This window comes from Triturus cristatus, chromosome 6, assembly GCF_964204655.1.
Source record: "Triturus cristatus chromosome 6, aTriCri1.1, whole genome shotgun sequence".
NCBI lineage: Eukaryota > Metazoa > Chordata > Amphibia > Caudata > Salamandridae > Triturus > Triturus cristatus.
In genome coordinates this window covers 1,847,984,534-1,848,011,252 of record NC_140589.1, presented here as the reverse complement: position 1 = coordinate 1,848,011,252, position 26,719 = coordinate 1,847,984,534, and the positions used below count along the sequence as shown (strand labels likewise).

The following is a 26,719-nucleotide window of genomic DNA, read 5'->3' as shown; positions in this document are numbered from 1 at the left end:
GGGGACATCACCCAGGGAAACCAAGGCCATCCTGCCCTGGAGCCTGGAGTACCAGTACGGGCCTGCTCCCCGAAACCGGTGTGCGCATAAGGAGAGGAGCGTTTTCGAGGGAGTGAGATCCAGAGAGTAGCACTGACGTGTGGGGCTCCTGAGTGAGGTGTGAGGAGCTGTGCTGCACCAATTGGGCCATTGCTCATGTGCCACATTTTGCAGTTTGGCCACAATGGGTACATAGGACAGTACTGCATCGATCAGGCCATTGCCCGTGTGCAGTGTTATGAAAGTCGGCGGCCACGTATGACAGGAGGAGCCGCCACATGCCAAGAAACTGTGTTGCATTGATTGGGCTGCTGCCCATGTGCGGGAAGTTGTCACAACCCCATATGCCAGGAGGGGCCACAGAAGAAGCAACCTGAGGCCAGCAGGACCAGACAGTGAGGTTCATTGGAGTGACCAGGTATGCCAGGAGGGCCACTCGAAGTGCAGAGGCAGGAGGTCCGGCTTGTTGCCTGTGCCCCAAAATTGCTGCTACAACCAAGACAAGGGAGACTTCATATCCGAGGAGGCCTGGGGACAGAGGAGACGCAGTCGAGCCCCGCCAGGGCAACGAGACTGCCCCCATCCCAGATCAAGGAAAAAATATAGACTGCATGTAGCTGGAGCCGGAGCAACTCTAATCATCAGGACGCTGGTAAGCACAGCTCAGGAGAGAGAGACGGCACCTGCCAGGAGCTGCACATGTGAACGTGTGCAGCCCTGCTGATCCGGGCCAGGACTGCACTGGACTGCTGCCAGGGTTCGAACCGCCGGAGCAAGTAAGTTGAGAACTGGGCCAACAAGGCCCTGGGGGATATATCGCCTTTGGTTTTTGCAACCCTACTTGACTCTAAAGTGACTACAGCTTATTGATCGAGTCCAAAAAGCGGAAACCCTGTGAACAGGGCCCAACAGTTTACATTCCCGGGATGTTGCCGTATGTGAGTGGGGAATAACAGCACATCCGTTGCATGGGAACCCTGTTAGCCCGGGGGTGGCCTGACAACTACTAGGGTGCCTACCTCAAGGGGGTCTGTGTTATTGCTTATTGAATGTTGTTTACCTTTGCATGTGTAGAATTAGAATTTAAATACTTCTTTTATACAAAATAAGTGAGGGATATGAAGGCTTTGATGGAGGCAAAGGTAAAGTGAGGCAGTGGGTGTCCAGTGCTTGCAAACATTTATTTACACAGACATTCATTCAGATAGGCACTCCAAGCTACACGCAGGGATTTGAAGCCAAAGGTACAATGAGCTAGTGGGTTGCCAATGCAGAGTCCAGGTTTACGCACACTACCAGGCGAGGGACACACTCAGGGCTACACTCGAGAATTTGCATTCTCTGATGGAAGCAAAGGTACAGTAAGGCAGTGGATGTCTCAGTTACCTCAGTGGTTAGTGTGTGCCCAGGAGGTGTAAATCAGGCACCTCCATCAACACTTCAGAACTCTCCTGGACCTATGGAAGATCAGAAGAGGACTAAACCTGCTATCCGAGTCAGGAGAAAATCCATTAAGGACTAGGCCTGCTGTCCCTCTTGTGTCCAGAACAAAGAAGGGAGCTCAAAGTGTTATAAGGCTGTCCTCCTGTTCAAGCTACAAATGGCTTTTCCTGCAACTGCTCAGCCTGCCATTGGCACAAGACCTGTACTGGACTCTGCAATTTGGCCTCGGCCTGACACCCTGTGACTCTCTAAGTGCATCCCCGGAGGTCATGGGGGGATCTAGAAGGGCTCCTGTGGTGGACTGGGACTTAAAGGACTAAAGTCAGAAGGTAAATTCTTTGAACAGGATGAACCTTGAAGGTGTATCCGACGGATGCTCTATCGTGGTCGGCATCAAATTGCGCATAGGTCTCGGTCTACAGCAACCATTTACTATCATTGGCACTTTTGTGCTTAATACTTTAAAAATGCATATTTCTGGTTCACATTATTGGAATGTTTGTCATTTTGGTGTCATTTGTCACTCTATTTTTCTAATTCAGTTTGGGATTTTCATTGTGTTGTATTTCAGCTTTGTTACTGTTTTGGTACTGCATAAAGACTTTACACATCGTCCTAAGTTGAGCCTGTCTGCTCAGTTCCATAGGTACCAGGAGATTGGGCTCAAGTTAATTCAGTGATTTTGAGGGTCCACCCTGACAAGAGCTATGATTGTTACTTGAGGTGGGTACTTACCCAAATATTAATCTAATTTCTTACAGCCACTCACTCAGATACGCATTCAGAGATACACTCAGGTGCATGAATGCTCTGATGAAGGCAAAGGTAATGTGAGGGGATGGGCATCCAGTGCTGGCACACGTTTATACTCACTGACACTCACTCAGATACACACTCAGAGCTACACTCAGGGATATAAATGCACTTATGGGTCCAAAGGTACAGTTAAGTGGTAGCGTCAAATGGATGTCTAAGTTTACGCATACCAGCACTCACTCAGATATGCATTCAGGGTTCTGCTCAAGGAAACAACTGCTGCAATGCAGTCAAAGGAACAGTGAGGCAGTGGGTGTCCAACATAGGTCCAGGTTTACTCACAGTATCATCCACTCAGATCTGCACTTAGGGCTAAACTCATAGATATAAACACTCTGATGAAGGTATATTGAGGGGGCGGTTATCTAATGCAGGTCCAAGTTTGAGCAAACTGTCACTCACTAGGGTACAGTCCGAGGGCTACACTCAGCCAGATGGAGCCAAAGGTACAATGAGCAGCTGGGCATCTAACAAAGCCACTCACTCACCAAGGCAGCACACTTCCACTCACTCAGATATGCATTCAGGGCTACACTCAGGGATTGGAACGCTCTGATGGTGGCAAAGGTACAGTGAGGCGGTGAGTGTTCAATGCACGTCCAGGTTTATGCTCACCACTACTCACTGAGTTATGCACTCAGGGCTGTGCTCATGGATATGAATGCCTGGATAAGACAACGGTACAGTAAGGCGGTGGGTGTCCAATGCGGGTCCAAGTTTATGCACCAGTGCTATTCACTCAGATATACACTCAGGGCTACACTTGGGGTTAGGAACCACTTCAGTGGAGGCAAAGTTACAGTGAATTGGAGGTGTACATCGGAGGTCCAGCTTTACGCACATCACTATTCACTCAGGTTTGCACTCAGGGTTACATTTTGGGGCATGAACACTCCATTGGAGCCAAATGTGCAGTGAGGTGGTGGGTCTCTAACGCAGGTACAAGTTTACGTGCATGTCCTCTCACTCATTTGCACTCAGGGCTAGACTCAGGGATATGAAAACTCTGATGGAGGCAAAGGTACAGTGAGGCGGTGGGTGCCAGCATTGGACAATGCTGGCACTCTGGGCTGCACTCAGGAACGTGGAAGCTATGAGGAAGGCGAAGGCACGGTGAGGTGGGGGCCGTCTGGATTGGAAATGCTCTGAAGGAGAAACAGGTGCAGTGAGATGGTGAATGTCCAACTCAGGTCCAGGTTTAAAAACACAGCCACCCGTTCAGATTTTCACTCAGGGACTTGAATGCTCTGATGGTGCAAAGGTGCAGTGACACAGCGATTTGGGGACATTCCATAATACTCAAAACAAATTGGGCTTCTGTTCCTGAGAAGAAAGAGAAAAAAAAGGAAAAAAGTGTTCCTAATGGGTCTGTTTAGACCTATATAATGAGGACAGTCAACGAGATTGTCTCATGGGCCCCCAAATAAGTGATTTGCCGTCCACTTCCAGGGACGTGGATACGCAAGGGTAGGTGCAGAAGCATGGTCCGCACACCAAAACCCGGGGCACACTCGTACACGGCATCTCCGCGCCACCTGATGTGGTAAAAAGCAGTGGAGCTTTAGGTTGGTCCTTGAACCACACAGATAGTAAGTTGTACTTTAGGGGCACCACAATTGTGTGGGGGAGTTTTACATTATATCTTTTATGTCCTGACGAAGCGCCACGGATCCTTCAGACCATTTAATAGGCGCAAAACATGTTGACAAATCACTAAGTGAGAGACATGAGTGAGACCTCCACCTCACGACTATAGGGTACTTTCCCTGTATAGTCATTACACACGGACTATCCGAGTTCCTTTTAAACCTCTAGGGTAGCATTTACCTGTTATAGGTTTTTATGTCTGACAGGGTGGTCTACTTATTAAAGGATAGTTTGTGACCTCCCCTATCAGTTTTAATCCACAACCACGTTTCACCACTCCACCACAGCAATCATCCCACTTGCACACATCATACGGCATCTCTTAAAAAGATCTCCGCCAAAGTGACCCATCGGGGGGCCTGTAGGGCATTGCAGTGCCAGCTTGAGGAGAGCACCGCCATATTATAAAGCATGACATCCCCTTGGGGAAGTGTGAGGGCTACATGATCCAGTCTTGTTGACTGTCCTCATGATATAGGTCTGAACACACCTGTAAGGAACACTTTTTTCCTTTTTTTAGATTTGCTGAAAATGAAAAAAAATATTTTGAATGACACAGTAAAAGAACGAAGAGAAAATGTAATAAAATGGAATGAAAAGTTGGTTTAAAGTAGTTAAAGTAACATGACAAAGGAGCTGATGTAGCACAATCATGTGCAAATATCAACTGAACCAGCTCTTGCTGCATCTGTGGTGGCTCTGAAAAGAACCACTTGGAAATTTTGTAGGCGAGATTGGGGATGGGGCCTATTGACAAAACATAGCACTAAAATAGCAATTAAGAAATGTAGTTTAAAAAAAAAAAGGTTGGCTGCATGCTTGGATTTGGACGGCTGGTATTTGAGCTGATTTGACAGTCTCTGCACAAGTAACCATTTGCCCACATCTCATACAGGCCTACTTTTCACTTTAATGCAGGATTGCTGGGAATGGAACCAGGGTTGATTGGAATCAAAAATATGCTTGGGCACTCTAAAGGAAGTGGCCCACATTTGGGGATTGCATCTTTTCACAATGCTTCAGTGTTTTAAGTATTATGAAAAGAAGGAGGTGTGGTTCTCTAAGAGAGGCATGTTTTCTTAACTTCACTGAGATTATAAAAAAGTGCAAATGTTGCCAAGACTCTTTGTGCAGGGATTAGTTCACACTGGTGAACCATACCTCGATATAAGTGAGGCCACTTCAGCTAAGCACACCCCCTCAGTATATTAATGGGCTGGCCCAGGGAGAGTCTGGTAGTGACACATCCTCCCTGTCAGTAAAAGGGATGTAATAGAGGCCCATCTGCCTCTGGAAAGCTAGCTCAGGCCCCCACTGGACCACTGGCTGCATCTTAACAGAACAGACACAGCCTAAATTGGCTACTACGGTTGCCCAAAAAGTGGCCCACAGCGGCAACTCCGATACCGGCCCATCACCCATTGCCCGAGTGCCGGCCTTACCAATCCGACTCTGAAAGGAACCATATGTCTCAAAAAAATTACTTTATTGAGACGGGATGCAGCGCAATGGCCATAGCTACCAACTTTGGGACTTGGGAGGTCCGAGTCACAGCATTGGCTCAACATCTTGTGATTCTGGGCAAATCACTTCATCTCCCGGGCCCACCAAAAATTGATATGTCCTTTTGTAATGTAACTCGTGCTCATGTAAAGCGCTACAATACCTTTGGGTCGAGTTTGCACTATATAAAACTGCAAAAAGAAAAAAAAATTAACAGACACCAGAGAGGACAAAAACTCTTAATCTCAAAGCCTGTTTGTCCTATAGCGCTCGAGGACAAAGGGACAGGATTTTCCACTCTTCTTAAAAAAGTCAGTGAAGTAAAAAACATGATTGGCTTCAGGCCCGGTTTTAGCGGGTGGGCCGGGTAGGCCAGGCCCACCCACACATGAGCGTGGCCCACCCAAACGGGAGCCTTGGCCCTCGCAGTAAGGGCTTGAAGGCAGGCGCGCAAAGGCATTGGGCTCAAGTGTGTGTGTGTGCGTGCGTGCGTGCGTGTGTGCCTGCCTGCCTGCCAGCCAGCCAGGGCTGAGACAGCTTCCCGGGCGCACACACACAGACAGCTTTCGAGGTTATCGCAGCCGCACCCGAGTACTTCACAGGTCTTTAAAAGACCATTTACATGTTAACGAGGCTTTGTTTATTTTTTCACCCCTTCATCTCCACATGGTGAAAGGGACAAATCCTTTCTTTGGCACTGGTACCCGTTGCCTACTGTCCTGCAGCGTGGATATTTCTTATTCTATGCAGCGCAGGAGAAAAGAAGTTTGTTTATTGCTATTCACCTTTCCGGACCCCTGCAGCTGCTTATCACATTAGGATGTGACACAAAGTTTGACCAATGGAGTAAGTAAGAGAATGTGTTACTATTTTTTTTTTTTTTAAATCTCCACAGGCCCAGCAGGACATGTACTTCGTGTGTGCTTCATTTAAACAGTGTTTATCATAATCATGGCAGATGCAGGACAACAATAACACAATAAAAGATGCCCAGATAACGCTGGTGATTTATGATCCTGCTGGAGAGCAATCATCTGTCTGTTAGTAGTTTTTAAATGCAAATGAACTGTATTTTATGTGGAAGCTCAGTGGGTTACTGCCTTTGTCACAGAGATCCTTGTGTTACTTGCAGTTCAGAAGTTACAATCCTAACATAGGACAGTGGCCAATGAACTGTCATCAAAGAGCTGCCTTCAAACATGAATGGTATAGTTAGAACTTCGCTTTCTTTTTTTGTGATATAGTTAGAACTTCCCCAGTCTTTCATTATTCTAATATTGCTAAAATGAGTATGTTTGGGCAGATATACATTTTTATCAGTAAAGCTGAGCCCCATGGAATACTCTTTAAATCCTAAGGTTGTGTTTCCCCAGACCAAACCCTCTTAAAATATACTGCCCACCAGTATGGATGACATGTGATTCATACACCTTGTAATCCTCATTGGTTTATGTGACATTCCCTGTAGACTGATTTACATACTTGTATGATTCGTTGTCTCTGTATAATGTGTGCGTGGTGTAAAGTACTGACACACACTACACTGATATGAGTAGCGCTGTACAACAAATGAAATGCATGTGAGAGAGGGGCTACGTAAAGATGAGGGGCACTGTTGGAGGGTGGCAGTGAGGGAATCCGAGGAAGAGGTCATGGGGTGGAGGTGGGAGGTAGGGAAAGATGAGGCCAGGGGCACTGCTGGAGGGTGGCAGTGAGGGAGTCTGAGGAGGAGGTCATGAGGGGGATGGGCTACAGAGAGATGAGGGTCACTAGTGGAGGGTGGCAGTGAGGGAATCCGAGGAGGAGGTCAATAGGGGGGAGCATGGAGGGATGAGGGGCCCTGTTGGAAGGTGGTAGTAAAGGTATTTACGGAGAAAGAGGTTATTGGTGCGGCGCCAAAAAAGACTTTCGCATCAGCGCTGAAGCCGGCCCTGTCATGACCTTTCTGTTTTTGTTTATTTAATTAGCAGTCGGGTCATAAGGGCTACGGTGGAACAAACTTTAAAGTGCCTGCTAATTATAGTTACTGCTATATTCAATGTTTTAAGTTTGAAGGTGATTTTACTAATGTTTTTACCGGGAAAAATGAAAGTGGAGCTGGATGGTGGCTGATATGGGGCTGGGGCCCAAGGTCAGCTGTGAGATAAGGTGCACTGGAGAGGAGTAGTGGATAATCAAGCCTGTAAGGGGGTGCATTGCAGAGTCTGGGTCAGGTGGAGGCAGTAATGAAGAGGGATTCTCCCTGAAGGCTCGCACAGACGGAGCCTGTAAGGGAGTGCGTTGCAGAGTCCGGGGTCAGGTGGAGGTAGTAATGAAGAGGGATTCTCCCTGAAGGCTCGCACAGAGGGAGCCTGTAAGGGAGTGCGCTGCAGAGTCCGGGGTCAGGTGGAGGTAGTAATGAAGAGGGATTCTCCCTGAAGAGTCGCACAGAGGGAGCCTGTAAGGGAGTGCGCTGCAGAGTCCGGGGTCAGGTGGAGGTAGTAATGAAGAGGGATTCTCCCTGAGGGCTCGCACAGAGGGAGCCTGTAAGGGAGTGCGCTGCAGAGTACGGGGTCAGGTGGAGGTAGTGATGAAGAGGGATGCTCCCTGAAGGCTCGCACAGACGGAGCCTGTAAGGGAGTGCGTTGCAGAGTCCGGGGTCAGGTGGAGGTAGTAATGAAGAGGGATTCTCCCTGAAGGCTCGCACAGAGGGAGCCTGTAAGGGAGTGCGCTGCAGAGTCTGGGGTCAGGTGGAGGTAGTAATGATGAGGGATTCTCCCTGAAGAGTCGCACAGAGGGAGCCTGTAAGGGAGTGCGCTGCAGAGTAAGGGGTCAGGTGGAGGTAGTAATGAAGAGGGATTCTCCCTGAGGGCTCGCACAGAGGGAGCCTGTAAGGGAGTGCCCTGCAGAGTACGGGGTCAGGTGGAGGTAGTATTGAAGAGGGATTCTCCTTGAAGGCTCGCACAGAGGGAGCCTGTAAGGGAGTGCGCTGCAGAGTCCGGGGTCAGGTGGAGGTAGTAATGATGAGGGATTCTCCCTGAAGAGTCGCACAGAGGGAGCCTGTAAGGGAGTGCGCTGCAGAGTACGGGGTCAGGTGGAGGTAGTAATGAAGAGGGATTCTCCCTGAGGGCTCTCACAGAGGGAGCCTGTAAGGGAGTGCGTTGCAGAGTCCGGGGTCAGGTGGAGGTAGTAATGAAGAGGGATTCTCCCTGAAGGCTCACACAGAGGGAGCCTGTAAGGGAGTGCGCTGCAGAGTCTGGGGTCAGGTGGAGGTAGTAATGAAGAGGGATTCTCCCTGAGGGCTCGCACAGAGGGAGCCTGTAAGGGAGTGCGCTGCAGAGTACGGGGTCAGGTGGAGGTAGTAATGAAGAGGGATTCTCCCTGAAGAGTCGCACAGAGGGAGCCCGAGTAGAGTCACTTGCCTGATACTCCCACCTCAGAAACCTCCTCTTCCCATCAAAGGAACATTACATGGAAAAAACACTTTTTGAGAGTGATAATATTTAGAAAGAGATTTGGAAAAGAGTGTGTTTTACTAGGCCTTGTAAGACTAAGAAGAGATAAAGGAGGGCCCTGAAGCAGGCCTGCCTAGACATATAAGAGACAAATCGAGCCCGCAGTGGCCCACCCAAATGCACCCTTGGCCCACCCAAATAACAAGTCCTGGAGCCGGGCCTGATTGGCTTGGGTGCAGACTATGAACCCTGCAGGCATTATCATGACAACAGCTTAAGCCATACTCTCATCTGGTGGAGACGGCAGCATTCCTAGTAGCTGTAGAAGTGATGGACAGAAGAGTGAGTCCTTTCTCGCACCTACTGTGGTTAGACCCAAAGGATGGCTCAGTGGAGAGTGTACACTTGTCTCTTGATCTGACTCCGACACAGCAAGGGGGGTGCAGTAGAGTCAAGAGACAGCCAAGGTCTAAAAATAAGAAGGGCAGTGCGGCTCCAACGCAGTACTAAAGGGAGTTACTTCCAGAGCGCTTGCGCTTAACCTCTGTCTGCTCTCCTCTGGGATTGTTTCTGGATTCAAATAGATGTGACCTGAAGGAAATGGCTTTTACAACGCGGGCAGAGCCCTGCATGTTGTTTTCCCGCAAGCGCAACCACGCTTACCTTAACCATGCATATGCCTTAAGCACTCATATGCGTGGATAAGGCAGTACGCGCTCTATATGTGCGGATGGGTGGGCACAGGAAGACGAAGGATCGCGAGAGGAGTTTAGGGTTGGGGTAGTTTTTAGGGCTTGGGGGAGTTGGGGTTGTTTATAGGGCAGGGGCCAGGGTTTTAGGGCTCAGGGCAGGAGGGGCTAGGGTAGTTTTAGGTTTTAGGGATGGGGAGTAGATTTTGGGGCTGGGGAAGGGTAGGTTGTTTATAGGGCAAGGGCCAGGGTTTTAGGGCTCAGGGTGGAGGGGCTTGCGTGTGATCTTTACCACACATGCTTTTATTATGACATTGCGTGGTAAAGGCATGCGTGGTAAAGGAATGCGTGGTTCAGACGCATTCGTTGATCGTGCTGCGTTATAGGAACATGTGTGGTTTCGCCATGCGTGCTTCTGTCATACAACCCTGACCTGATATAGTAGTATGAGGAGAGACAGCGCCCGGTCAAAGGGTCATACACGTATTTTATCCACGAAGTCTGCCTTGTCTATTTCTGCAACACAACCTTCTGCAGCCTGTGAACGAATCTCTAGCATTTTATGTCTGTGCACTTACGAGAATATCCAGGAGGGGGAGCTATTAAGCCACGAATACTTAGGGTAGGGACGGAATTCTGAATCTAGAAGAACTGGATTTACCAGTTCGAAGTCGTACTTACTCAGGGTTATTGCAGAGCGCTCCGTGCCAGGCTTTCATGTGTATTAATTTAGTTTTAATTCACACTATGACCAGATTCCCAGCCACACAACGCTGATGTAAAATCCAGCAAACTGCACGATGTGTACACGCATTACGGGGGGAGAGAAGTGGGTAGAAGCCCCAACTATGGACCACTGCAGGGGTCTGCAGGGGGCCCTGTATGCCGCCCCCACTCTACGTGGAGATGTGAAGACTAAGAGGCTGCAGCCAGGAAATTAAGATCAATTCTTAATTGTAAAGCCTCAGAGAAGAGCCCAACTCTCCAAAATAACATTTTTACATCTTTGCCGAAGACAAGAACGCGCCAGAGCCAGGGTTCTGGGAGAAACTTGAAGGGGTCCGTATAGTGAATCTCCTGTCGCCTGTAGGGCCTGTGTGGGGCCTGTGTGGGGCCCACTGGGGTGTGAGAACGCGCTAGAACCAGGCCCGGCTCTGGAATATTTTCTTTGGGTGGGCCGTAAAGAAACATGGGTTGGCCATGAAGGTGAGTGGGTACTGGCCCAAAAACAACAAAGTATTTAATCAATGTGATTTTTTAGGTATTGGCATCTGTCCACATTTAACATTGTTAACACAATCATCAGCGCCCAGAGAGCTGCTTTCTCTGATGGGCTTCCTGCTTTGGGTAAGGGGAGGGACGCTGCTGGTCGGATGCAGGGCTTTAAGGGTGCACCATTCTCCTGTTTCTGCTGCCTTACAGAGCCACTTTGCAGCTTTTCGTGGTTTTAAAAAACTTTGGCAGCTTTTTACTTTGCAAACCATTCGAGTTTAAAAATACGATTCAATAAGCCCAGAATCATCATTCAGTTTTCAGGATATCCCTGCCATGTGCGCATCTCAGCAGCTACTAAACTCTGCTGACTTCACACCTCTTCCCAGGCATGAAAGGATCCTATATCAAAGGTGTGAATCAATAAATGACAAGGGAGATCTCACGGAAACATTAAGGTGAAAAACGCTTGTTTTTCAGTTTTGATTTGGCCTTGAGTGGGCCAGGGTTTCCATGGCTGGGCCTGGCCCACCCTCTAGAACCGGGCCTGGCTAGAACATCTCCCGCATTACACTGATAACTTCACGGCCCGCTCCTGCATGTTGGTACAAACTAGGCCATGGATATCTGGGTGCATGCCATTACAGACAATCCCCTACAGAAAATCTATATCTGGGTGCATGCCGTTACAGACAATCTATATCTGGGTGCATGCCCTTACAGAGAATCTATATCTGGGTGCATGCCGTTACAGAGAATCTATTTCTGGGTACATGCCCTTATGGAGTTTCTATACCTGGATGCATGCCCTTACAGAAAATCTATATCTGGGTGCATGCATGCCGTTACAGAAAATCTATATCTGGCTGCATGCCGTTACAGACAATCTATATCTGGGTGCATGCCGTTACAGAAAATCTATATCTGGGTGCATGCCCTTACAGAAAATCTATATCTGGGTGCATGCCGTTACAGACAATCTATATCTTGGTGCATGCCCTTACAGAAAATCTATATCTGGGTGAATGCTGTTACAGAGAATCTATATCTGGGTGCATGCATGCCCTTACAGAAAATCTATATCTGGGTGAATGCTGTTACAGAGAATCTATATCTGGGTGCATGCCGTTACAGAGAATCTATATCTGGGTGCATGCCCTTACGGAGTTTCTATACCTGGATGCATGCCCTTACAGAAAATCTATATCTGGGTGCATGCATGCCGTTACAGAAAATCTATATCTGGGTGCATGCCGTTACAGAGAATCTATATCTGGGTGCATGCCGTTACAGAGAATCTATATCTGGGTGCATGCCCTTACAGAAAATGTATATCTGGGTGCATGCCGTTACAGAGAATCTATATCTGGGTGCATGCTGTTACAGAGAATCTATATCTGGGTGCATGCCCTTACGGAGTTTCTATACCTGGATGCATGCCCTTACAGAAAATCTATATCTGGGTGCATGCATGCCGTTACAGAAAATCTATATCTGGGTGCATGCCCTTACAGAAAATCTATATCTGGATGCATGCCGTTACAGAGAATCTATATCTGGGTTCATGCCCTTACAGAAAATCTATATCTGGGTGCATGCAGTTACAGAGAATCTATATCTGGGTGCATGCCGTTACAGAGAATCTATATCTGGGTGCATGCCCTTACAGACAATCTATATCTGGGTGCATTCCCTTACAGAAAATCTATATCTGGGTGCATGCCGTTACAGAGAATCTATATCTGGGTGCATGCATGCCGTTACAGAAAACTATATCTGGGTGCATGCCGTTACAGAGAATCTATATCTGGGTGCATGCTGTTACAGAGAATCTATATCTGGGTACATGCCCTTACGGAGTTTCTATACCTGGATGCATGCCCTTACAGAAAATCTATATCTGGGTGCATGCCCTTACGGAGTATCTATATCTGGGTGCATGCTGTTACAGAGAATCTATTTCTGGGGGCATGCCCTTATGGAGTATCTATATCTGGGTGCATGCCCTTAAAGAAAATCTATATCTGGGTGCATGCCGTTACAGAGAATCTATATCTGGGTGCATGTCCTTACGGAGTATCTATATCTGGGTGCATGCCGTTACAGAGAATCTATATCTGGGTACATGCCCTTATGGAGTTTCTATACCTGGATGCATGCCGTTACAGAGATTCTATATCTGGGTGCATGCCCTTACGGAGTATCTATATCTGGGTGCATGCCGTTACAGAGAATCTATATCTGGGGGCATGCCCTTACGGGTACATGCCCTTACGGAGATTCTATATCTGGGTGCATGCCCTTACGGAGTATCTATATCTGGGTGCATGCCGTTACAGAGAATCTATATCTGGGGGCATGCCCTTACGGAGTATCTATATCTGGGTGCATGCCGTTACAGAGAATCTATATCTGGATGCATGCCCTTACGGAGTATATATATTACTGGGCAGCAACCTTAGAGACTCAGGAAGAGACCAAAAAGACTTCTGGCTCGTCCCCCCAAAAACTTCTTTTCATAGAGACAGTCACCATAAAAAGCAATGAAAATCACAGTCGGCATAGGGTGAGCAGATGTGTTAACGTATCTTTAAATCACAATACAGCATTATAAAACATCTTATAATGCCATCAGCCTAGCACTGCCCCCCAACCTGAATAATAATGAGTCTCCTCTGACCTAATCTCATCAGACGTGTTAGGAAAAATCTGCTTGCATAATAAATAGGCCTACAGTGAGGGAGCAGGAAGAGAACTTGGAACCCAACAATTTAACTAAAGAACTTCCTCCGAGGCTGTCCGGGAACATAGTGTCAACACAACGCTTCAGTGCACATTTTACTCTGTGTTGTGCCAATGAAAAATAAAACCATGACTATTTCTAAATCCAAGATGGAGTTTTGGCCTAATTGAGGCCTAGTTCTGCCTTTACCAAGAAACACATTCTGTACATCACAGTATTGGGCCCGATTCACAGAACTAACTTAAGACAAAATCCTAAACTTACCACCATTTTGGTATTCACAGAAGGCACTTACTCATCGATGAGTAAGTGCGTTCTGTGAATACCAAAATGAGTATGTGCCTTCTGTGAATACCAAAATGGTAGCAAGTTTCGGATTTTGTATTAAGTTAGTTCTGTGAATCGGGCTCATTGTTGTTTCAATTCCAAATGTTCATATTATTAAGAAAATATTATTTATACTACAAATAACACCAAGAAATGCATAAATAAAATAACCTGTCATAAATATCTTTATTGTTTTGCTCTTACATTGACATTTTGATTCATCCAACTACAGCACAGAGCTGTGGGCATTAATACAAGAAACTGCAAATAATTACATTCAAGCATACTGCCACTCAAAACACAGTTTGCTGAGAACATGGTTAACAGCAATTTATTTTACCACTGGCTGGTAGTACGAACGTGTATAACAGTGTCATCAGGTGTGTTCCACAGTAATCAAAACATTTATTGACAGTTGTAATACTGATTTACCATCATAAATTGACTTCAGCATATTTATTCTCCTATAGAAAATAAGCACAATTCATGTCAGTAGCAACAGTATGTGTATGTTGAAGATACCCCCTGTCAGCTTATGAAGGGCATTCGAAGCAGCTGAGTCTGACTCAAGAGGAACATCTAACGATCCCAAAGCACTGGACCGCTCTGAAGACTTCAAACTGTTGGATCTGACTCTAGAGGATCATCTAGTGATGACGAAGGACTGCACCACTCTGAAGACCTCAAAATGTGGGATCTGACGCTATAGGGACATCTGGTGATGATGAAGCACTGGACCTCTTTGAAGGCGATGAGCTGTTGGATCTGACTCTAGAGGGACATCTAGCGATGACAAAGGCGAGGCACTGTAACTCTCTGAAGACTTCAAACTATTGTATTTTACTCTAGAGGGACATCTAGCGATGATGAAGCACTGCACCTCTGTGAAGACTTCACGCTATTGGATCTGACTCTATAGGGACATCTAGTGATGACGAAGCACTACACCTCTGTAAACACCTCAAGCTGTCGGATCGGACTCTAGAGGATCATCTAGCGATGATGAAGCACTGCACCTCTCTGAAGATCTCAAAATGTTGGATCTGACTCTAGAGGATCATCTAGTGATGATGAAGCACTGCACCACTCTGAACACCTCAAAATGTTGGATCTGACTCTAGAGGATCAAGTAGTGATGATGAAGCACTGCACCACTCTGAAGACCTCAAGCTGTCGGATCTGATTCCAGAGGGACATCTAGCGATGATGAAGCACTGCACCTCCATAAAGACCTCAAGCGGTCAGATCTGACACTAGAGGAACATCTAGTAATGATGAAGCACTGCACCTCTCTAGAGACCTCCAGCTGTTGGATTTGATTGTAGAGGGACATCTAGTGATGATGAAGCACTGGACCTCTTTGAAGACGATGAGCTGTTGGATCTGACTCTAGAGGGACATCTAGCGATGACGAAGGTGAGGCACTGCTGCTCTCTGAAGACTTCAAACTATTGTATTTGACTCTAGAGGGACATCTAGCGATGATGAAGCACTGCACCTCTGTGAAGACTTCAAGCTATTGGATCTGGCTCTATAGGGACATCTAGTGATGACGAAACACTGCACCTCCGTAAAGACCTCAAGCTGTCGGATCTGACTCAAGAGGATCATCTAGCGATGATGAAGCACTGAACCTCTCTGAAGACCTCAATATGTTGGATCTGACTCTAGAGGATCATCTAGTGATGATGAAGCACTGCACCGCTCTGAAGACCTCAAAATGTTGCATCTGACGCTAGAGGATCATCTAGTGATGATGAAGCACTGCACCTCTCTGAAGACCTCAAGCTTTTGTATCTGACTCTAGAGGGACATCTAACGATGATGAAGCACTGCACCTCTGTGAAGACTTCAAGCTATTAGATCTGGCTCTATAGGGACAACTAGTGATGACGAATCACTGCACCTCCGTAAAGACCTCAAGCTGTCGGATCTGACTCTAGAGGATCATCTAGTGATGATGAAGCACTGCACCGCTCTGAAGACCTCAAAATGTTGGATCTGATGCTAGAGGATCATCTAGTGATGATGAAGCACTGCACCTCTCTGAAGACCTCAAGCTGTTGGATCTGTCTCTAGAGCGACATCTGGTGATGATGAAGCGCTGCACCTCCGTAAAGACCTCAAGCTGTCGGATCTGACACTAGAGTAACATCTAGTAATGAAGAAGCACTGCCCAACTCTAGAGACCTCAAGCTGTTGGATTTGATTCTAGAGGGACATTTGGTGATGATGGAGCACTGCACCCCTCTGAAGACTTCAAGCTGCCGTATCTGATTGTAGAGGGACATCTAGTGATGAAGCACTGCACCACTGTGAAGACCCCAAGCTGTTATATCTGACTCTAGAGGGACATCTAGTGGTGACGAAGCACTGGACCTCTCTGAAGACCATGAGCTGTTGGATCTGACTCTAGAGGGACATCTAGCGATGACGAAGGCGAGGCACTGCAATTCTCTGAAGACTTCAAACTATTGTATTTGACTCTAGAGGGACATCTGGTGTTGATGAAGCACTGCACCTCTCTGAAGACCTCAAGCTTTTGTATCTGACTCTAGAGGGACATTTAGCGATGATGAAGCACTGCACCTCTGTGAAAACTTCAAGCTATTGGATCTGACTCTATAGGGACATCTAGTGATGACGAAGCACTACACCTCTGTAAAGACCTCAAGCTGTCGGATCTGATTCTAGAGGGACCTCTAGTGATGATGAAGCATTGCACCCCTCTGAAGACTTCAAACTGTTGGATCTGACTCTATAGGAACATCTAGTAAGGATTTGAGGCCATTCCTATTGGCTTGGCCTGTGTTTGTTTTTTACAGAAGGAGCAGATGTGATGTAGAAAGCAGGGCTATATCACCCTGTAGCCATCCTGTGCACAGGTTACTCCTCCGGACGCTGGACACCACTTTCTGGAGGGTGGGGAAGGACCGGAAATAAGGGCAGACAATGAGAGGATGGGAACCTGCACACAAGCGTAAAGATCAGGTTCACAAGAAGTAGGCCATAAGTATACATCTTAGGGTGTATATGTAATGAATAAATCTCTATGCCAGCTGTAGGCTCCAGGTGATTTCTGTAGCTGGGACAAAGACAAGATATGAGTACACCTGCATTGGACTCACCTGAGCTGTGCCCACCTAGGGGACAGCACTACCTGGAAAAGAGATCCAAGGAATAGCGGGCAATGTTCCTGATAGGATACCGATGCGAACTGCTGTCAACATAACACACTCAGTCACCGAGTGGAAAATTCAGCCAGAAGGTACCAAAATTATTTATTCTATGTATGTTAGGGGCAGACGCCTAATGGCTGGCCTGCAGCATGCATAAGTGGGGGAGTCCATTGCACCACTACTCACAATCTACCATTTTCTGTGGCATTATGACCCCTATGCTTTTAAGGGAAAGGGGTAGCAGTGTTGGCACATGTTTAAACTTGGAGGCTGAGATGCAGGTCTGCTGATGCATGTATGGCTCTGTCACAGCGTTTGTAGCGGTGTGTAATGGCGCACACAGGTGAGTCTCACTTCATTCATATCAATGAGGTGGGCGGTGTGTGCCTCGCTGAGTGCATCCCCTTGCACAGGGAGGGTTACTGAATCCTCCTCTGCACAAATGGTGAGGCTGTGTGCAGCAAGACACAAGCCATTGCACCAGTGAGCAGCCTCTTTATGACTCCTGTCCACCGTTGATCCTTGGGTGGTCCGACAGCGTACGTGTCACAATCATGCTGCACAAGTGATCTTTGGGTAACAAAGGCAGGGCCAATGACACATGTTGGGAAAAAGGAGGTATTGAGTTGGAGCCCAGTGCATGATGGGTGTTTCTGTAACTCATGTCACACGTGGTGGAGGAACACATGGCTTTAATCATTAGAAGGATCTCGGATTAAGGCACTGATTAAATAAAGGTACCACAATATTTTTGTACTGTCTTGGTTCTTTGTAATAGGTGCTACAGCATGCTTTTTCTTCATCCAAGTATGATGCTGCAGCAAACGCCTTTCTGGCACAATCCATTCCGACCCATTGAGACCATTGGGCTCGGGCAGGTCTCCAGGCAGAGCCCATTGAAGTGCGTACAGTTCCTATCCTTGTTCGGTACTGCGGCACCTGCCAAAAAAAACACAAAAGAGGTAAGCTGGCCTCGCCCTCCTCTGAGACTACATGGTGTGCCCGAACTGACACAAAACACAAGAGCTAGGACACGCCCCTCTTCCCAGACTTCAGGTGTAACTGGTGTACCCAAAAAACACAAAACACGTGCTAGAAATCGATTTTCAGGTTGGCTAGGATATGCGCTTAAGCCAGGCAGAACCCACCACTCTAGTCAGGGCAAGTCAGTTACACACCAACGACAACTTGTGCTCACCCTCTAGTAGCTTGGTGCAGAGCAATCAGGCTTATCATCAGAGGCAATGTGTAAAGCGTTTGCACAACACACTCACACAGCAACACAATGAATACAGCACAAAAGAGACCACACAGGATTATAAAAGAATATATATAGCATATTATGCCTAAAAAAAAAAGATTAAAATGGCATGACTCATAAATACTGTGCATTCAATGCAATTACTTAGCTAGTACTCATTATCCTGAACAATGCAAGGCGAAGAACGGCATACAGGAGTAAATACACAGGGCATGTAATGCAGCGGAAAAACACATCAGTGAAAGCTTTGCAAGTGATGTCAGCCAGCTTAGGAACAAACAAACACATGAATCACAACTTTTTCATAAAATCCAGAGGGCGCAGCGCACCTGCACTCCTCCTAAACTTTATATGGTATTTGTGTCAAACCCGTAGCTCACAGGAGTCCCTGTGCACCTACTGCCATGATACAATAATTCTGGCCAGTTCCTACATGGGAAACAGCCTTTGCAATGAGGTTTTTACCTCGTTGTGCCTTTACCACCCATTTTTAGCATGCATATTTTTACCATTTGCATAGCTTTATAAGCCTTTACCACGCATTTAAGGTGAGTTGGGTGTGTGTGGGGGGGTCTCCCCCTCACAAATGCATTGTTTTTATACATAACAACAATGCGTGGTAATGGCATGCATTGTAAAAGCATGTTCGTGGTAAAAACATGCATGGTAAAAAATGGAGGTTTCCTTCGAGGTCTACCCCACAATGCAAGAACATAAGAACAAGTGACCCAAGGTATGTCTGCGGCAATCAGATTCCTTCCGGTAGTACTGGGTCAAATTCCGTCTGAAATATTAATGATCCAAGCAGAGGACTGCTATGCAGGTATGGTCACGAATCACTCCCAAACGGCCCTTGTCGAGAAAGCTGCACAGGCCCCCCTGGGACCGGGAGGTTCAGTGCAGCAAAGGGTGCCTGCGAACGAGCAGGCAGGTTCACGGACCCCGCGGGTCCAAAGTCCAATCACAGTATCTTTCTCCCTGAGCTCTCTGAGGTGGCTGGGTGGTGCGGTGCTGGTCCGGTGTCGGGGCTCAGCGCACAGATGCAGTGACCTTTCCTCCAGTATGCGGCAAGCAGCTGGCAGCGTCTGAAGCCTCGGTGCTGCTATGGCAAACAGGCAAGGATGATGGAAAGGGTTTTCCTTCAATGCGGCGGCGTTAGAACGCACTGTCAAGACTCAGGCTCGGGAAGGCAAACAGCTCTCGATCTTCCCTCGAAATGTTTGGTCATCAGGCACACGCTGCCGGAGTGAAGTTAGAAGCGCTCGATCTTCTCAGGCAGAGCACTTGTCGATGACGGCTGCTGGACTCACAGATTGGAGTCCCACGGTAATGAGGAAGTCTTTAAGAACTCTTAGCTTTTGGAAACAGGGGGGGGGGGGTAACCAGCAGGCCCGTTGGAGATCACTTGTGGGGGCACAGTCAAAAAGGCAGCAGACCAGCAAATAAGGCAGATTGCAAAGTGGCAGTCCCTCCTGCAGCCCAGTAAGCGGCGGCAGGCCTGCACAACAAGCAAGTAGTCCAAATGGCAATTCCTCCTGGAGGCACAGCAGTCCTCTGTCAATGTGCAGATTGTGGAGCCAGCAGCAAGTACCATGCAGTGTTTATCAACATTGGGAGAGAGCCCCAGTACTTATACTCTGTAATGTCTTTGATGAAGTGGGGACTTTAAAGGAACCCTTAGAAGTGTGCAACAATCCCTTTTAATCTAGCTCTGGCTCCAGGCGATCAGTAGGGGGTAAATCAGCCCATTGTGTGAGGGCAGGATCAGACCTATACAAATTAAAGTGTGAACCACCTCGCCCTCTCCCAGTCCAGGAAGACTATCAATATGCAGATGAATACAGATGTATTCCCTGTCAGACACAGCCCTTCCTGTGTTGTGGCTGTTTAGAAAGTATGCCCCAATCGTAGCTATCACCCAGACGTGTATTGGAGACAGGCTGCAAAGCGCAAAGAGTCATAAGCACACAGAAATGCCCACTTTCTAAAAGTGGCATTTCTAAAATAGTAATGTAAAATCCACCTACACCGGTGAGCAGGATTTATCACCATCATTCTAAATATATCAAACATGGTAACGCCACTCCTTTCTTATCTGAAATTAACACTTAAATATATACAAGGGAATTCCCAATGCTAGCCTATGAGAGGAGTTGCCCTCACAGCAGTGAAAAACGAAATAGGCTGTTTGTCACTACTCAGATATGCCACACATAAAGGGGCATGTCCGACCTTTAACTTACACAATACCCTGCCCATATGACTACCTAGGGCCTACCTTAGGGGTGCCCTATTTGTAATAAAAGGGGAGTTGTAAGGCTTGCCAAGTAGTTTTAAATACCATGTTATAGTGGCAGTAAACTGCGCACACAGGCCCTGCGGTGCCAGGCCTGAGACAGGTTTGAGAGGCTACGTTCATGGGTAGCACAAGCAGTGCTGCAGGCCCACTAGTAGCATTTAATTTACAGGCCCAGGTATGAGTATACCGCTTGAAAGGGACTTACAAGTAAATCAAATATGCCATACAGGTGTAATCCAAATATACCATGTTTAGTGGAGAGAGCACATGCACTTTAGCACTGGTTAGCAGTGGTAAAGTGCCCAGAGTCCTAAAACCAACAAAAAGAGGGTCAGAAAAATAGGCGGAGGAAGGCAAAATGTTTGTGGATAACCCTGTAGACAGGGTCAGGTCCAACAAAAGGTGAGTTACGCCTTGCCCCTCCTTCCACACTCCACATGTGCTAGAAGTACCAAAAAAACACAAAACAGGTGAGCTAGGCCTGCCCTCCTTCAAGACTGCACGGTGTGCCCGAAGCACAAAACAAATGCAGACCAGATGAGTGGGGCCACGGCCCTCCTCCCATACTCCACAGTGTGGCCAAAGTACCAAAAGACACCCAAAACAGATAAGCTGGTCCCTGCCCCTCCTACCAGACTCCATAGTGTGCCCAAAGCAGGCGTGCAACACCCATTGGGCTAATAGAGCATTAGCACCCCTCCCCCAGCTCTCACTGCCTATTCAATTATTTTTGTAGCTATGGCGCTGTCATGCTCTCTGACTTTCACGCAACATAGTGTTAGTGTAGCAGCTTTGCAGCGTTCCATGATAGTAAATCTACCCCTAAGTTCCAATGATGATTCTAATAAATGCTTCTTTCTTCTCAGCCTGAATACTCCCTTCATCCCAGGTAATTTCTGGCTTAATGAATGTGTATTTTGGGTGCTGTTGTTCCTGTTGCACTGTGCCATACATACAGTTTTCTACTTTTACAGAAAGTGTTTTGGAGTGATTGAGTGAACTCTGAACTTTACTATGTTTTCATTGATTCTGCTTCTCCAGCCTTTTCTCTACCTCATTCTCTGTTCCTCTTGTGTGCCATCTCCTGATAATCCACACATGGGGACACAGCTTGTTACGTGCACAGCCCCTGTACTCCCAGCTCGTCTTCTCCACTGAACCCCAATGAATGGGCCTGCCCATGTAATTGTGGACACAAGCAATGTGTATTATGGCTGCTGTGGACCTGTATACAGCGCATAGTTTTTCTGCATACTACTGAATCTCAGCACCCTGGCCCTTCTTAACCTGTCCTCCTGCCAATAAATTGTCTTATGTACAGCAAAGGAGGGTTATGAGTGAGCAGGGCAGGATGGGTGTAGTTCAGGGGCATCAAATAGAGGTCAGAAGGAGAGAACCAGGGCTGAAGTATTCAAAACCTATCAAATGTTACAGTCAGCAATTCACAAACCTCTATGTCCACACGCATCAGATTTCAAAACACCATGAGACCATACAAATGCAGCACCTACACTACGCAAATGCTGGGAATATACGTAACATCTCGCAGGTAAAGGTGCCCCTCTTTTGTTATGGTGATTCCAGCTATGTTTCCCCACCTGACCCAGGTGCAGTGTAGTCTATTTTCACACTGCGGGGCTACAGCTAATCTGGTTATGATAAGAGGCTGTCACTCATTATACTGTGGCAGCCGAATAATTATACAAGTCTTTGGCAAGCAGATGATTTCATGTTAATCAGGAATAAAAAGACCATGAAGTGACCGACTTCATAACATCACAAATACAATTCACAGAACCAGTGCTTAATTTGAGCCAGTGCTTTCTGGTGCTCGGCACCAGTACTTGGGGCCATATGTAGGAAGCCCAATACCGGTCGGTAACGGCCGATTTTCGGTAAATATACCGTTACCGACCGGTATTCAGGCTTTTGGTATGTAGGGGGCACATTTCAGGATTCGGTAATTTACAGAATCGGTAAAATTACCGAATCGGTAATTTTACCAATTCGGTAAATACCGAATCCTGAAATGATATGTAGGGGGAGTGTGTGGTTGTTGTGGGGATTCGTTATTTACCACCAACTAAAAGTTGGTGGTAAATGACGAATAGCTGTAAAAAAGCATTCCTTTGCACTTTGAAGTGTGCAATGTGGCAGACATGTATGTGTGCCACATGTGCACACATGCAGGAATCAGGGGTGCAACAGGGTGTCACTGTGACACCCTGCCACCCTTGATTGTGCTCCCCCCATTACCGAATCGGTATTTACCGATTCGGTAATGGTAACTGGCTTCCCATTGATTCCTATGGGCCTCCTGGCCCATAGGAATCAATGGGAAGCCAGTTACCATTACCAAATCGGTAAATACCGATTCTAAATTACCGACCCATTCCGAATCGGTAAATATTACCGATGGATTACCTACATAGCATTTACCACTTCATAAATACCGAATCGGTAAAAATCGGTATTTATGAAGTGGTAAATGTTAGGCCACCTACATATGGCCCTTGATGTTAAACACCGGCACTTGTGACTGTCTGACTAATTTAGAGATAACAACAACAACAGTTAATTATAGGGTGATAGATTTTAAAATCAGTCCCTGCCACAATAGCGACCATGATGCCCTCATTTTGGAAATAGCATTGCCATGTGCCAGGAAGGCACCGGATAAATCCCTAACACCAGCCCAAAGTCTGATCCAGACTAATGGAGGGAGGAGAGTCCACTGGGCTGACATCTCCCAATCACAGGATGAACTGGCCGAGCTCTACCACCAAGTAATTCCATACCTTTTGACCACATCCCAAATAATAGAGAGCAAAGGAGCCCTTAATCCCCTTTTAAGGATATCTAAAAATCACCAAGATCTGGTTGCCTCTCAGGCTGCTTTTTTCTATCAAAACAAAAAGTCTAGGGCGCCTAATAAGCCTAAGAATCAATGGTTTAATGCTAGTTGCCGAGTTGCCAAATCCGACCTCATCACCACCATTAAAAGTAGTGACAAGGCAACGATCAAAGAAGCAAGAGCTTCTTATAAGGGTGCCACGGCTAAAGCTAAAAAATACTGGGAAGCCCAAAAGTGGGAGGACGCTAGAAACGCATTAATCTCACACGACCTGATGTCCTTCTGGAACATCATAAACACTGGTTCTCGGGCTGGTAAACCGGCCATTGAACCTAATATAGATGAAGAAGTCTGGAAGGCACATTATGAAACCCTCCATACCAAAGCCAAGGATGGGGAAGTAAGCGTGGCAGGAGTGCCACTGCACCCGGGCTCAAACCCTGACGATGTTCCCCCAATCTTGGTAAGAGAAGTTACCGATGCCTTAGGAAAGATAACACCTGCCAAAGCGGCAGGCTTGGACAAGATCCCTGGTCACCTCTTCCGCTCCGAACCTACCATCTGGGCCCCTTATCTGGCCATTCTGTTTAATGTCATATTACATGGCATGGCAATCCCCACCACTTGGGCAGGGGCCAAAATAATACCAATTTTGAAAAAGGGTTCCCCGCTCTTGCCTGTCAATTATAGTCCGATTAGCCTCATAGATGTTGGCCAGAAAATGTTTGCCCGAGTCCTACTGGGGCGTCTCCAAGTCTGGATGGAGGAACATAATATTCTTACCCCCCTACAAGCTGGGTTTAGAGTTAGAACATCAACGATTGATCAAATATTCAGGCTACAGCTGATGTATTGGAGATCTGTCTACACTGAGGGGGGCAGCCTCTATCTTATTTTTGTAGACTTATAATCTGCTTTCGACCTGGTACCGAGGGATAAATTATGGGAAATTTTAATAGACATGGGAGTACCAGAATACCTGTGCCAGCAGCTAAAACGTCTACATGAGAGTAATTTTGCTCAAATTAGATATGGCAAGAACGACGAACTCACAGCCCCTTTGCACATAGAGAGAGGTGTTCGCCATAGCTGTGTCCTGGCACCCACACTCTTTTCCCTCTTCATTAATGGCCTAATAGACACTTTGATTGCAGGGAAGAACATCTATGCCCCCAGGTTGGCGCAGCGTAAAATCCCAGCCCTGATGTTTGCGGATGATACGCTCCTGCTTGCAAAATCCCCTATGGGAATTCAGAGGACTCTCGACAACTTCAGTGCATTCTGCAAACATCGGGGTCTGGAGATTAACCTGCACCAAACTAAGTACATGGCCTTTAATGTAGGCAACTCCACCCGCCCCAATCCTTGCTTGGATGGTAGACCCCCGGTGAGAGTAACCATCTTTGAGTATCTGGGATTGACGCTGACTGAAAGAATGGATTGGGGTGCCCAAATGAACACAGCAGGGTTCAAATTAACTCAAACAACGGGGGTATTTTAAAACTACATAGGAGCTGCACTGAAAAACTGGTCAGCCCAGTGGTAGAAATCTATAAAGTCCAGGCTAAGAGTGCTGCTCTTTATGGAGCAGAACTTTGGGGACATTGTGCATCGGGCTCGTTAGTCTGCACTGAGAACTCCTTTATCAGACACCTTATAGGCCTCCCTATTAGTACACCCCTAACACCACTCTGCTTGGACCTTGGGGTTAGAACCATTGTGGACGAGGTTGCACTCAGACCTCTTCTCTATTGGCATCGTCTTTGGAGTACCCCAGAAATAGCTGCATATAGGGACGAACTGATTGATGTTATGGGTCTGCGAGGTTCAGGGAGGATACCTTGGTTGGTTTATATTAAAAGTATTTGCGAGGGTTTGGGTAGGAGTAATCTATGGAGCAATGCAGAAGAAACCTCCCAAATAACTGCTAGAAGGACTTTGGTACAGAGCTATAGAGAGCTCAAGCTCAATGAGCTCGAAAGGTGATCCACCGCCGGCCGCTTGACGGCCGAATTCCCGGCAGTAAAAAATAGGTACAGCCTAGAACTGGTGCTGGACGATATCCAGCCACTCCTTGCCAAAAAGCTTTACGTACAGTTTAGATACGGAGTCCTCCCACTGCGCTCCTTTACTAGTAAATGGGAGGGGGCCATTAACGGGGGTGTCCGGCATGTAACACCCCTGACGAAACGGAACTTCACGTGCTATTTTTTTTTCTAAGGGTTATAGGAGGGCTAGGTCACGCTGGTTAATCCAACTTTGTAGGAACCTAGGGGTCAAAGCACTGTAGCGAAGTGTATAGGCTATTGAATTCTGACACACAAATGCCTATTGTCTTTACCACTTCACGGTTCTTATTTACCATGTGGTGCACCCGAAGGGCCATCCTAAAAAAGATGGACCAGCAGAATGGCATTGTAGAAATGGTATGACCGACTCAAATATTGTACTTCTCTGGACATAATCTGGGTTGTGGGAGGGGCTACGCCAGAAACTGGATAATCGATTATTTTTATACCAAATTTTTATACAAAATTTTTAAACTGTGTATATTTTTTAATGAATTTAATGTATTATATTGGGTGCTTTTAATGATGCTTTTATGGCACTGTCTGCCGAAATAAAGTTTTATGATGATGATGATTACACAGTTAATTAATAATTCAATATAAATTTCAAGTACAATTCTTCAAAATAAACCAAATTGCCTTATTCACAACCATGGAATGTAAGACTTCCCCATCCAGGGAGGATGGGGAAGGGAAAAAGATGGACCATGGTACCTTGGGGAGAACTTCAAGAGATGAATAAAACACACTACCATCCTCAAGGGTTTTCAGAAAGGGAGGTCTGAACAATTTAAAAACCCCAGCTCACCAATTCCACGGCCTGAAGAGATTGGAATCCAGAAAAACAAACTTCGTTGTCAGAAATTTAAGATCATCAGCAGATAAAGGTTTGAAAGGGGAGGCCTGAAGTGATTCTCAGACCAGAGGCAAGACCCAAGGAGAAGAAAGCCTCGACATAGAACACGACAAGAAAAAACCTTTGATGACATTTAAAAACCAGAACCAAACTGACCCAAGGGTGGTGGGAGCAGGAGCTGGGTAGTTGGACATTTTTAGAGAAGACAATCAAGTCTACAAAAGGTCTCCTGAATCTTTGGCATAATCTCCTGAATATGGATGAACATATGGACAGATCTTGAGAGTACAGAAATCTCCTGCTTAATCCGTTCATCTGTCTTACTCCCAATGTGAGAAGCATTTACAA

At 46.8% G+C, this 26,719-nt stretch overlaps 1 long non-coding RNA gene across 1 annotated transcript in view; it reads right to left on the bottom strand.

Annotated features, from left to right (window-relative positions):
- Positions 1-14,015: 14,015 nt before the first annotated feature.
- Positions 14,016-26,719, bottom strand: part of LOC146822175 (uncharacterized) — a 28,031-nt gene continuing 15,327 nt past the window's right edge. The window contains exon 2 of the long non-coding RNA XR_014963243.1: positions 14,016-17,971. This is a non-coding gene — a long non-coding RNA (uncharacterized LOC146822175). The remainder of the gene's footprint in view (positions 17,972-26,719) is intronic.